The sequence below is a fragment of the Loxodonta africana genome, chromosome 18, assembly GCF_030014295.1.
Source record: "Loxodonta africana isolate mLoxAfr1 chromosome 18, mLoxAfr1.hap2, whole genome shotgun sequence".
NCBI lineage: Eukaryota > Metazoa > Chordata > Mammalia > Proboscidea > Elephantidae > Loxodonta > Loxodonta africana.
Genome location: NC_087359.1, coordinates 49,462,381 through 49,474,463, shown reverse-complemented (window position 1 = coordinate 49,474,463; position 12,083 = coordinate 49,462,381). Strand labels below are relative to the sequence as shown.

Below are 12,083 nucleotides of genomic sequence, written 5' to 3'. Positions count from 1 at the left end.
CTGTGTTTTACTGACTGTGCAAAGACATTTGACTGTGTCGATCAGAACAAATTATGGATAACATTGCGAAGAAAGGGAATTCCAGAACACTTAATTATGCTCATTAGAAACCTGTATATAGATCAAAAGGCAGTCGTTGGAAGAGAACAAAGGGATATTGCGTGGTTTAAAGTCAGGAAAGGTGTGCGTCAGGGTTGAATCCTTTCATCATACCTATTCAATCTGTATGCTGAGCAAATGATCCAAGAAGCTGGACTGTATGAAGAAGAATGGGGCATCGGGATTGGAGGAAGGCTCATAACAACCTGTGTTATGCAGATGACACAACCTTGCTTGCTGAAAGTGAAGAGGACTTGAAGCACTGATGAAGATCAAAGACCATAGGCTTCAGTATGGATTACACCTTAACATAAAGAAAACAAAAATTCTCACAATGTGACCAATAAATAATATTATGATAAATGGAGAAAATACTGAAGTTATCAAGAATTTCATTTTACTTGGATCCACAATCAACACCCATAGAAGCAGCAGTCAAGAAATCAAAAGGTGCATAGCGTTGGGCTAATCTGCTGCAAAAGACCTCAACAAGTGTTGAAAAGCAAAGACATCACCTTGAAGACTAAGGTGTGCCTGACTCAAGCTGTGGTATTTTCAATTGCATCATATGCATGCGAAAGCTGGACAATGACTAAGGACGACTGAAGAACTTACACCTTCCAATCGTGGTGTTGGCGAAGAATACTGAATATACCATGGACTGCCAAAAGAAAGAACGTATCTGTCTTGGAAGAAGTACAACCAGAATGCTTCTTAGAAGTAAGGATGGCAAGACTACATCTTACATACTTTGGACATGTTATCAGGAAGGATCAGTACCTGGAGAAGGACCTCATGCTTTGTAAAGTACAGAGTCACTGAAAAGGAAAAGATTCTCAATGAGATGGACTGACACAGTGGCTAAAACAATAGGGTCAAGCATAACAACGATTGTGCACATGGCGCAGGACCTGGCAGTGTTTCATTCTATAGTACACAGGGTTGCTATGAGTCGGAGCCAACTTGACGGCACCTAACAACAACAACAACAAGGCTCTTAGTAAAAGTCTGTTAAAGGAATGAATAAACAAATGAGGAAATACTCAAGATCATTAACATAATTATAATTTTAAAATAATTCAAAAGGAATATATGAATCTACGCAAAAGTGTTAAGGTGCCAAGCCCTTTCAATAGGGAAAAGAACAGTCTCTTCAACTAACGGTGTTGGCATAAATGGATCTCCATGTAGAGAAGAATGAAGTTGGACCCATACGTCACACCATATAGGAAAATTGACTCAATATGGATCAAAGACCTAAATATAAAAACTAAAACCATAAAACTCTTAAAAGAAAACATACGGGTAAATCTTCAGGGCCTTGCTTTTGATAAAGGATTCTTAGATATGACACCAAAAGAATAAGGAACAAAAGACAAAATATATAAATTGAACTTTGCCAAAATAAAAAACTTTGTACATCAAAGGACTTTATCAACAGTGAAGCAAAAACCTAAAGAATGGGAAAAAATTTTGGGAATCATATAATAAGGATTTAATACCCAGAATATATGAAGAACTCCCACAACTCAACAATAAAAAGACAAATAGCCCAATTATAAATGAGCAAAGGATTTGAATAGACATTTCTTCAAAGACGTAAAAACGGCTAGTAAGTATATAAAGAGATGCTCGACGTCATTTGTCATTCCCAAAACCAAAACTCACTGTCGTCAAGCCAATCCCGACTCACAGCAAGCCTGTAAGACAGGGCAGAACTGCCCCACAGGGTTTCCAAGGCTGCAAATCATTACAGAAGCAGACTGCCACATCTTTCTCCCATGGAGTGGCTGGTGGTTCAAACTGCCAATCTTTCAGTTAGCAGCTAAGCGCTTAACCACTGTGCCACTAGAGCTCCTTTCATTTGTCATTAGGGAAATACAAATCAAAACCACAACGAGATGTCACTTCACTCCCACTAGGATGGCTATTATTAGAAAAAAAGGAAATTAACAAGTGTTGGTAAGGATGTGCAGAAACTGGAACAATTGAGTATTGCTGGTGGGAACATAAAATGGTGCAGTCACTGTGGAAAACTGGTGATTCCTCAAAAAGTTAAACATACGATTACAATACGACCCTGCAATTTTACTCCTAGGTATAAACTCTAAAAAAACTGAAGGCAGGGACTCAAACAGGTACGTTTACACCAATGTTCATTTCAGCATTATTACAATAGCCGAAAGTTGAAAACAGCCCACGTATTCATCAAAATATGAATGGATAAACAAAATGTGCTACATCTGTACAATGGAAAATTATTCAGCCATAAAGAGAAATAAAGATCTGATGCATGCTATGACATGGATGGACCTGGAAAGCACGTTAAGTGAAATACACCATACACACAAAAGGATGAATGTTTTTAAAAAAAGGAGAAATGTTGATCACACCTATGTGAAATATTTAGAGTAGGCAAATGCATAGACAAAAGTTTATTAGTGATTAATGAGGGCTGGGGGAGGGAGGAACGGGAGTTATTGCTTAAGGAGTACTGAGTTTCTATTTGGGGTAATAAAAAAATATTTGGAAATGGACAGTGGTGACAGCTGCACAACACTGTGAAGGTAATTGTCACACTTGGAAATGGTTGAAATGGCAAATTTTTCATTATATTTATTTTACCACAATAAAATTTCAATATCAAGAAAGTTTTGTTTTTGAAATCAAGTTTGTCTGAACATACTATAGTTCTTTGCATTCTTGCTCTCATTTTTCTGTTCACGGATATTCATATAATTGTCAAAACAACAAGAATAACTGAAGGAACAACATTCTCCTTAAAAAGAAGTCTGTTGGAATTAAGAATTCTAGTACTATTAGTTGGTAGATAAGAACTACTTTAGGTGAAGGGAAAGACAACACACAATACAGCGGAGGTCAGCACAATTGGACTAAACCAAAAGCAAAGAAGTTTCCTGAATAAACTGAATGCTTTGAAGGCCAGTGTAGCGGGGGCAGGGGTCTGGGGACTTTCAGGAGACATCTAAGTCAATTGGCATAATAAAGTCTATTAAGAAAACATTCTGCATCCCACTTTGAAGAACGGCGTCTGGGGCCTTAAACGCTAGCAAGCAGCCATCTAAGATGCATCAATTGGTCTCAACCCACCTGGATCAAAGGAGAATGAAGAACAACAAGGATACGAGGTAATTACGAGCCCAAGAATAGAAAGGGCCCCATGAACCAGAGACTACATCATCCTGAGACCAGAAGAACTAGATGGTGCCCAGCTACAACCGATGACTGCCCTGACAGGGAACACAACAAAGAACCCCTGAGGAAGCAGGAGAGCAGTGGGATGCAGACCCCAAGTTCTCATAAGACCAGACTTAATGGTCTGACTGAGACTAGAAGGACCCCGGTGGTCATAGCCCCCAGACCTTCTGTTGGCCCAGGACAGGAACCATTCCCGAAGCCAGCTCTTCAGACATGGATTGGACTGGACGATGGGTTGGAGAGGGATGCTGGTGAGGAGTGAGCTTCTTGGATCAAGTGGACACTTGAGACTATGTTGGCATCTCCTGCCTGGAGGGGAGATGAGAGGGTAGAGGGGGTTAGAAGCTGGGGAAAATGGACACAAAAAGAGAGAGTGGAGGGAGAGAGCAGGCTGTCTCATTAGGGGGAGAGTAATTGGGAGTATGTAGTAAGGTGTATGTAAGTTTTTATGTGAGACACTGACTTGATTTGTAAACTTTCACTTAAAGCACAATAAAAATTATTTAAAAAAAAAAAGAATTCTAGTGCTACCATCTGACAATATTTTGACACCTAGAAGCACTGGTTTAATGTACTCTATTTTTTTAGTACTGTTAACCTTTGGGGCTATAAAATGCCAACAATGGAAGCCTATAGATATATATAAGTGTGTTTGTAAGTGTGTGTTTGTAATAAAGTTGATAAAATAAACTAGAAGTCGATAACTAATGTAACAAAACTAAAATAGACACCTGTATTTTTCAATCATGAGTATAATTTAAAAAAATTAATATATTCAAATGACTATACATTCAGAGCTAAGAGAAATTTTCTTAATTAACAAAAAATGGAATTCACAATGGTTATTAAATGCCATTACACCAATACTAACATAGCTTATCAGATCACTATCTGAATTTTAAAGTTTCCAAATAAAATCTATTTTGGTAATTCATCTCACTGTTTCTACTAAAGGAAATAATATATAAATATAAAATGTAATTATTATCTTCATAAATTATTTTAATTATTATAAAAACAGATATAATGCTTATTATATTGAATGTTACCATAAAATTTATCAAATCGATTACAAAAATCTAACATACCACATCAGTATTTTTAAAGTTTAAAAATTTTTAGCCATATACTTTGGTTTAATAAATTTTTCCCCAAAGGAGTCATGGCACATTACCCATGAAGGGAATTACGTTGTATACTACTCAACTATGCTAAGGAATATAGATAAAAGGCAATTTTTAAACAGAAAATCTTATGCCTCATGTATTACAAACTATGCCCATGCAACCAGTTTGAGATGCGGTTGAATATAAAAGCAAAGGCTTCTGTACTTAGACATCATAATAACTGGCCAAGGATTTACCTTAGATATTCATTAGAAGATCAGCCTTGTTACCATTATAACTTCATTGTATGAAAAGAAAACAATTTTTGAGTTATACTTTTCTACCAGCCTCTAGTCACATAAAGGCCTTGGTTCACTCTAATGCCCCTCAAATACCTTGGTTTAGTGCACAGAAAGTTTTCTTTGTAACTATTATATGATTAAATATGTCCTTGTAGAATGATCAGAAGCATCTGGGAAAAGTGAAAAAAAATCTTCATTGGGAAAGTTAGCTTAATGCTGGCCCTTCAGAGTGGGCCATTATCAACATTTCATAGTGGGTTTCTTTATTTTCAGGTCCCTGAGGTATGTGCAATAAATTATGACTTGAACTAAACAAGTCACACTTGGCTCTAAAATGAAATTTTCCTACCTCTACTTTCTAGTCCCCAAGGTGGGAAGAGGAAATCCTGGTCACAGCCAAAGAAGTCATATTTTTGGCTCTAAAATACATTTTCCTCTTTCTCTAAAAGCCAAATTCTGCCATGGATACTAGAAGAGTCTGAACTTAGTATTTTAGAATGTATTTTAATTTTTACTTCCATAATCTGTTTCTCAAATTTAAGAAAAAAAATTAGTATATAATAAAGTTAATGTCATTGCCCTTTTTTCTCCACTCAAATCACTTTTCTAACTCAGACACCAATCTTAACCTTTTAAAATATGAATTCAAGTGAAATAATATGAAAAGATGAAGAAATTGAATATTTAAAGTTTCCATTTGTAAACAGCTTCTACTTTTTCTTGCTTAGTAGATTAAGTATTACTATATAAAAAAAAAAACCTAAAAAGTACAACTTTAAGGCCAAGTTATTCAAAGTATAGTTTTAGTTTTGGAAGAGCCATTTAATGAAGATCATTTGGCTCATTATCTCATTGTAGAGAAGAGTACGGCAGACTAACTGTAAGGCAACACTCAGAAAGTCCTGCCTTGTATAATTCCCTGTTTTTTGCACAGTAGAACCCGTGACTTGCATCTAGACAATCAAGAATACGGCAAGGATGAAGGGATTGCTGCTCCCTTGATAAGGTTACATTATGTGGCACGGTAATGGGATAGTTACTGTTGTGGTTATGTTAAGTTATATCAGACTGTGCTTTAGCAGACGGGGGTGAGAGTTACCCTGCTGCCCCCGAAGAAGTAAGCTGCTATGTTTCTTAATGGCCCATGAGAGGGTTTCAAGACAAGGAACTGTGAGTAGCCGCTAGCAGCCAAGAGTGGCCCCTGGCTGAATCAGCAAGAAAACAGTTGACCTCAGTCCTACAACCATGAGGAACGAAATTCTGCCAACAACCTGAATGAGAGAACCCCATCTCTGGATGAAAGCGCAACATGGCCAATACCTTGATTGCAACTTTGTGGAACCCTGTGCAGAAGACACAGCTAAGCCATGCCCGGATTCATGACCTGTGGAAACTATTACCTCATTATAAGTCATATTAATGTTTACTACCACCTTATTCATTATCATCTAATAATCATTATGACCATTATCATTTTTGAATTTTCAGTATACATTAGCCACTGTTTTAGTCTGATTAAATATTTTCATACCTCTAATTATAAGAGTCCCTGGGTGGCACAAATAGTTAAGTGCCTGACTATTAGCCAAAAGGCTGGCAGTGTGAATCCACCCAGGAGTGCTCCAAAGACATGCCTGGCGATCTGCTTCTGAAAGGTCACAGCCTTGAAAACCCCATGGTGCAGTTCTACTCTGCACACATGGGGTCCCCCTAAGTCAGAGCTGATTCAGCAACAACAACAACATCCTTAACTATGGATAGAGGCTGGATCATCATATGCCTCAATTAAAGTTGCTAGGAATGGAGGAGTTGTTTTAAATAACAATGTCAGGTTAAACAAACAACAAAACCATATATAATTTTAATAACTTACATTAAACCCTCATTTAATCTTTAATTCAACCAACATTTATTGAGCATTCGCTATGTTCCAAAGAAATATTTTAACTATAGAGATACAGAGATGTTAAAGAAATTGTCCCTGTCTTCAAGGAACACAATCTAACAGATAATAAAACATTTATTATCATTAAAATATAATGTAATGAAGGCAGTGTAGTATGCGTCTTAAAAAAAGCAAATGAAAATACAAATGAGAGACTAGTTACTAGTCCTCACTGTAGAACATCATAGGCCTTTTTCCTTATCAGCAGTGGGAAAGGTCTGGTTCCAGCTATTTTATCAGTTGATAAGAGTCAGCTTTTTTTGGTAACCAAGTTTGTGCTTCTGGGAGGACAGACATAGATTACTTCTCCCTCTTCCTGGAGCCACCAGGAAACTCCTTTATAACTACCCTCCTTTCTCCATCTAGAGCTCATTGACATTTCTGTTAGTTTACTGTTTTATGTAACCTGAACCATTGGGATTCAGACAAGCAGTACTATGACAAGCAGGACCATGACTGAGGAATGTCAGAGCAGACCACCAGGTGTCTTTCCCAGACTGAGATGCTGTCTGGGAAAAACTTATCCTGAGGAAAGACGGCACAAAGAATTCAAGCTTGGTACAAAAACAACGCCCAGAATCACTGCAGGTGGGTGGGCTTGGAGAAAACACAAGGGAAATGTGACTTTTTTTCTCTCAAGTAACATGGAAAAAAAAAATTTTAATGATTTAAAAACAAAATAAAGTATAAAGAGTAACATAATAAACACCTGTACTTTCACCATATTTTCTTGGAAGCTTTAAAAATATTAAAAAAAAAAAAATTATGGAAAAAAAATTAAATTCCCTTTTCATAACTCCCACTATCACTTTCTTCTCTTCTCAGATGCAATCACTATTTTGACTTTGATGTGAATTTATTTAGTATTGAAATACTATTTAGTATTCAAATATTTACTATTTAGTACAACCAGTATTCAAATATTTACTATTTTTTTTTTAAAGTTTATCTTCTTTTCCGGCTTTCAAACATTCATGAGTAGGTTCATGAAAGAAAGAGGATACAAGCAAAAATGGAAAGAACTAAGTTTAGGGGAAAAAATTTCATATAAGACATTGGAAACAACACAACTGAGTGTGGAAGAAAAAGATTGGAAAGGGATTCTCTCTACTTTAACAAAGCAGCATTAGTGTAATAACGTAGGCCTGATAATATTAATGGCCATTAAATGGGGGAAAAGACAGTCTTTTTAACAAATGGTGCTGACAAAACTGGATGTCCCTCTATAAAAAAATAAAATAGGACCCATACTTCATACCATACACAAATGAATAAAAAATCTAAACATGAAATCTAAAACAATAAACAGCACGGAAGAAAAAAAGGAACAACACTAGGGGCCCTAACACATGGCATAAAGAGAACACAAACCATAACCAACAATGCACAAATACCAGAAGAGAAACTAGATAACTAGAAGCTCCTAAAAATTAAACACTTAAGTTCATCAAAAGACTTCACCAAAACAAAAAGAGAACCTATAGATTGGGAAAAAATTTTTGGCTATGACATATTTAACAAGGGTCTAATCTCTAAAATCTACAGAATATTTTAACACTTCAAAACAAAAAGACAAATAATCCAGTTAAAAAAGGGGTAAAGGATATGAACAGACACTTCACCAAAGAAGACATTCAGGCTGCTAACAGATACATGACAAAGCGCTCACAATCACTAGCCATTACCCATACCCATCGCAATCGAGTAGATCCCAACTCATAGTGACCCTACAGGACAGAGTAGAACTGCCCCCGTAGGGTTTCCAAGGAGCAGCTGGTGGGTTTAAACTGCCAAACTTCTGGTTAGCAGCCAAGCTCTTAACCACTGTGCCACCAGAGAGAAATGCAAATTAAAACCACGATCGGTAAAAAGACTAGACTTAATGGTCTGACTGAGACTAGAGGGTCCCTGGAGGTTATGGTTAGCCCAAGACTGGAACCATTTCCAAAGCCAACTCTCCAGACAGGGATTGGACTGGACTATAAGACAGAAAATGATACTGATGAGTAGTGAGCTTCTTGGCTCCGGTAGACACATGAGACTATGTGGGCGGCTCTTGTCTGGAGGCAAGATGAGAAGGCAGAGGGGGACAGGAGCTGGCTGAATGGATGTGGGGAATATAGGGTGGAGAGGAGGAATGTGCTGTCTCATTAGGAGGAAAGCAGCTAGGAGTACATAGCAAGATGTGTAGAAGTTTTTGCATGAGAGATTGACCCAATCTGTAAACTTTCACTTGAAGCACAATAAATAAAAAAACAAAGCAAACAAACAAAAAAACCATGATGAGTTGCCATCTCACCCTGACATTACTGGCACTAATAAAAAAAAAAAAAAAGAAAGTAACAAATGTTGGGGAGGTTGCGGGGAGACTAGAACTCTTATACACTGCTGGTGGGAATGTAAAATGGTACCACCACTATGAAAAACAACATGGCACCTTCTTAAAAATCTAGAAATAGAAATGCCACCCAATTCAGCAATCCCATTCCTAGGAATAGATCCTAGAGAAATAAGAGCCGTCACATGAATAGACATACACACACCCATGTTCACTGCAGCATTATTCATAATAGCAAAACGATGGAAACAATCTAAGTCCCCATCAACAGATGAATAGATAATCAAATTACGGTATATACACACAATGGAATACTGTTGTTGTTAGGTGCCATCGAGTTGGTTCCAATTCATAGCAACCCTACGTACAACAGAAGGAAGCACTGCCCGGTTTTGCTCCATGCCCACAATCGTTGTTATGCTTGAGCCCATTGTTGCAGCCACTGTGTCAATCCATCTTGTTGCAGGTTTTTCTCTTTTTCGTTTACCCTGTACTTTACCAAGCATGATGGCCTTCTCCAGGGATTGATCTCTCCTGACAATATGTCCAAAGTATGTAAGACATGGTCTCGCCATCCTTGCTTCTAAGGAGCATTGTGGTTGTACTATGGAATACTATGCAGTGATAAAGAACAATGATGAATCCTCAAAAAACCTCACTACATGGCTGAATCTGGAGGGCATTACGCTAAGTGAAACAGTCAATTACAAAAGAACAAATATTGTATGAGACCACTGTTATAGAAAACACAAGAAAAGGTTTACACACAGAAAAAAACAATTTTAATGGTTATGAGGGATGGGAGAGGTGGGGGGCGGAATCACTAACTAGATAATAGACAAGTGTTAACTTTAGTGACGGGAAGACAACACACATGGAAGTCAGTACAACTTGACCACGGCAAAGCCAGAGAAGTTTCCTAGACACATCCAAACTCCTTGAAGGACTGAGTTCCTGGGGGTTGAGGGCTAGGAACCATAGTCTTGGGGACATCTAGCTCAACTGGCATAACATAGTTCATAAAGAAAACGTTCTTCATCCTATTTTGGTGAATAGTGTCTGGGTCTTAAAAGCTTACAAATACATCTATTGGTCCATCACGTTCAGAGCAAAGAAGAATGAAGAAAACTAAAGACACAAGGAAAGCATCAGTCCAAACGACCACATAAACCACAGCCTCCACCAGCCTGAACCCAGAAGAACTAAATGGTACCTGGTGACCATCACCCACCACTCTACAGGGATCAAAATAGGGGGTTCTGGACAGAGAGGGAGAAAAATGTAGAACAAAATTCAAATTCACAAAAAAAGACCAGACTTACTGTTCTGACAGAGACTGAAGGAACTAACAAGACTATGGTCCCCAGGAACCCTGTTATCTCAGAACTGAAGCCACTCCCAAATTTTACCTTTCAGCCAAAGATTTGACAGCCTACTAAAACAAACAACACACGTGAGGAACGTGTTTCTTAGTTCAATCAAGTATAGGAGACCAAATGTAACATCTGCCTGAAGGCAAGAAGAGACAGGAAAACTGGACAAATGGACACAGGGAACCCGAGGTGCAAAGGGAAAGGTGGAGAGTGCTGACACAGTGCTGACAACCAATGTCAGAAAACAATGTGTATAAATTTTTGAATGAGCAACTAATTTGCATTGTAAACTTTCACCTAAAACACAACAGAATTTTTAAAAATTATGGAAAAAGTTAAATTCCCTTTTGATAACTACTCCCAATATCATTCCCTTCTCTTCTCAGATGCAATCACCATTATGAGTTTGATCTGAATCCTTTCAGGCCTTGTTACTCTGTGAGTATAATATTTAGTATAACCATAAAGTTTATCTTCTTTTTCAGCTTTCAAATACTCATGAGTAGGTCCATGAAAGAAAGAGATACAAACAAAAATTGAAAGAGCTAATTCTAGGGGGGAAAATTATATGTAAGACCTTGGAAACAATGCAACTGAGCGTGGTACAAAGAGAGGAAAATTAACAAGGCATCATTAGTGCAATAATGAGTGAATCATAAAAGGATAAGATAGCACCAGTGCCAATAGCCATCGGCAACACACAGCTTCAGTGGAATACAGCACTCATGCTGATGATGGTGGACACAATAGTCTTCTTGAGTGGATGTCAACTACTCCAGCAGTAGTAGCAGTCAGAGGCAACATTAGCCTTTTTAAAATAAGAGATTCAGCTCTGGGCATGGCCATCAGTGCCCTCAATGCAGGCTCTGGTATCTAGAGAAAGCCAGATGAGACACCCCCTGAAGACTTTTAGAAAATTTGAAGAGCTCCATAGTTATGGGAAGAGGTAGGGGCTAACCGGAGAAATACTGTTTATTACTGTTAATACTAATGCTACCAATGGACTGCTATGGCTTAGGAAATAAAAGTAAAAATCATATAACTCACAGTGCCTAGTAAAATATTGACAATTAAAGAAGATACTGTTTCATGGAAGAACTCTTGTTCTGGTATGAGACCCTAACAGATTGAATCCTGGGAGGACGGATATAGATTGTACTCGATGGAGTCAACTCAGTGGCCAGAAAACCTCAAGCCTTTGTCTCAGATTACTAGCACCTTCAAATGCCTGTACAAAATAAAAGAAAATCCTGCCTGGTAGAAAATAATACCATCTGAGGCCTCAGATTACCTCCATAAGGTTTTCCAAATATAATGGTTAGCAAACAATCAGTGATAACGAGGCAAACTCCCATTTCTGGCCAAGATGGGGTAACTGTTTTATGAATATCCCTCCCATTATAAATAATAACAAAACAGATAAAGCAACTGCTTTCAGGGAGTAAATACCAGGCAGCAAAGAACTGTAATACCGGAGATAAGGGAAATTCATTAGGTAAACCCCGTAATTCCAAGTTCTCTTCCTGGGAATAATTTTCTGACAACAGTGCAGAGAATTAGAATACAGGCAGAGCACAGTGACCCTGCTGAGCTGAGGTGGAAGAGATTGGAGCTGCTGAAATCTGCAGGGAAGGGTGCTGGAGAGATAGGGAGTTAGGTAGAAAGGAGCCCTAGAATTCCTGGGGGGCAGGGGAGGGGGGC

The 12,083-nt window shown here is 38.0% G+C and overlaps 1 protein-coding gene across 3 annotated transcripts in view; it reads right to left on the bottom strand.

Moving 5' to 3' along the window:
- Positions 1-12,083, bottom strand: part of BRIP1 (BRCA1 interacting helicase 1) — a 177,186-nt gene that overhangs the window by 57,823 nt on the left and 107,280 nt on the right. The window lies entirely within an intron of this gene.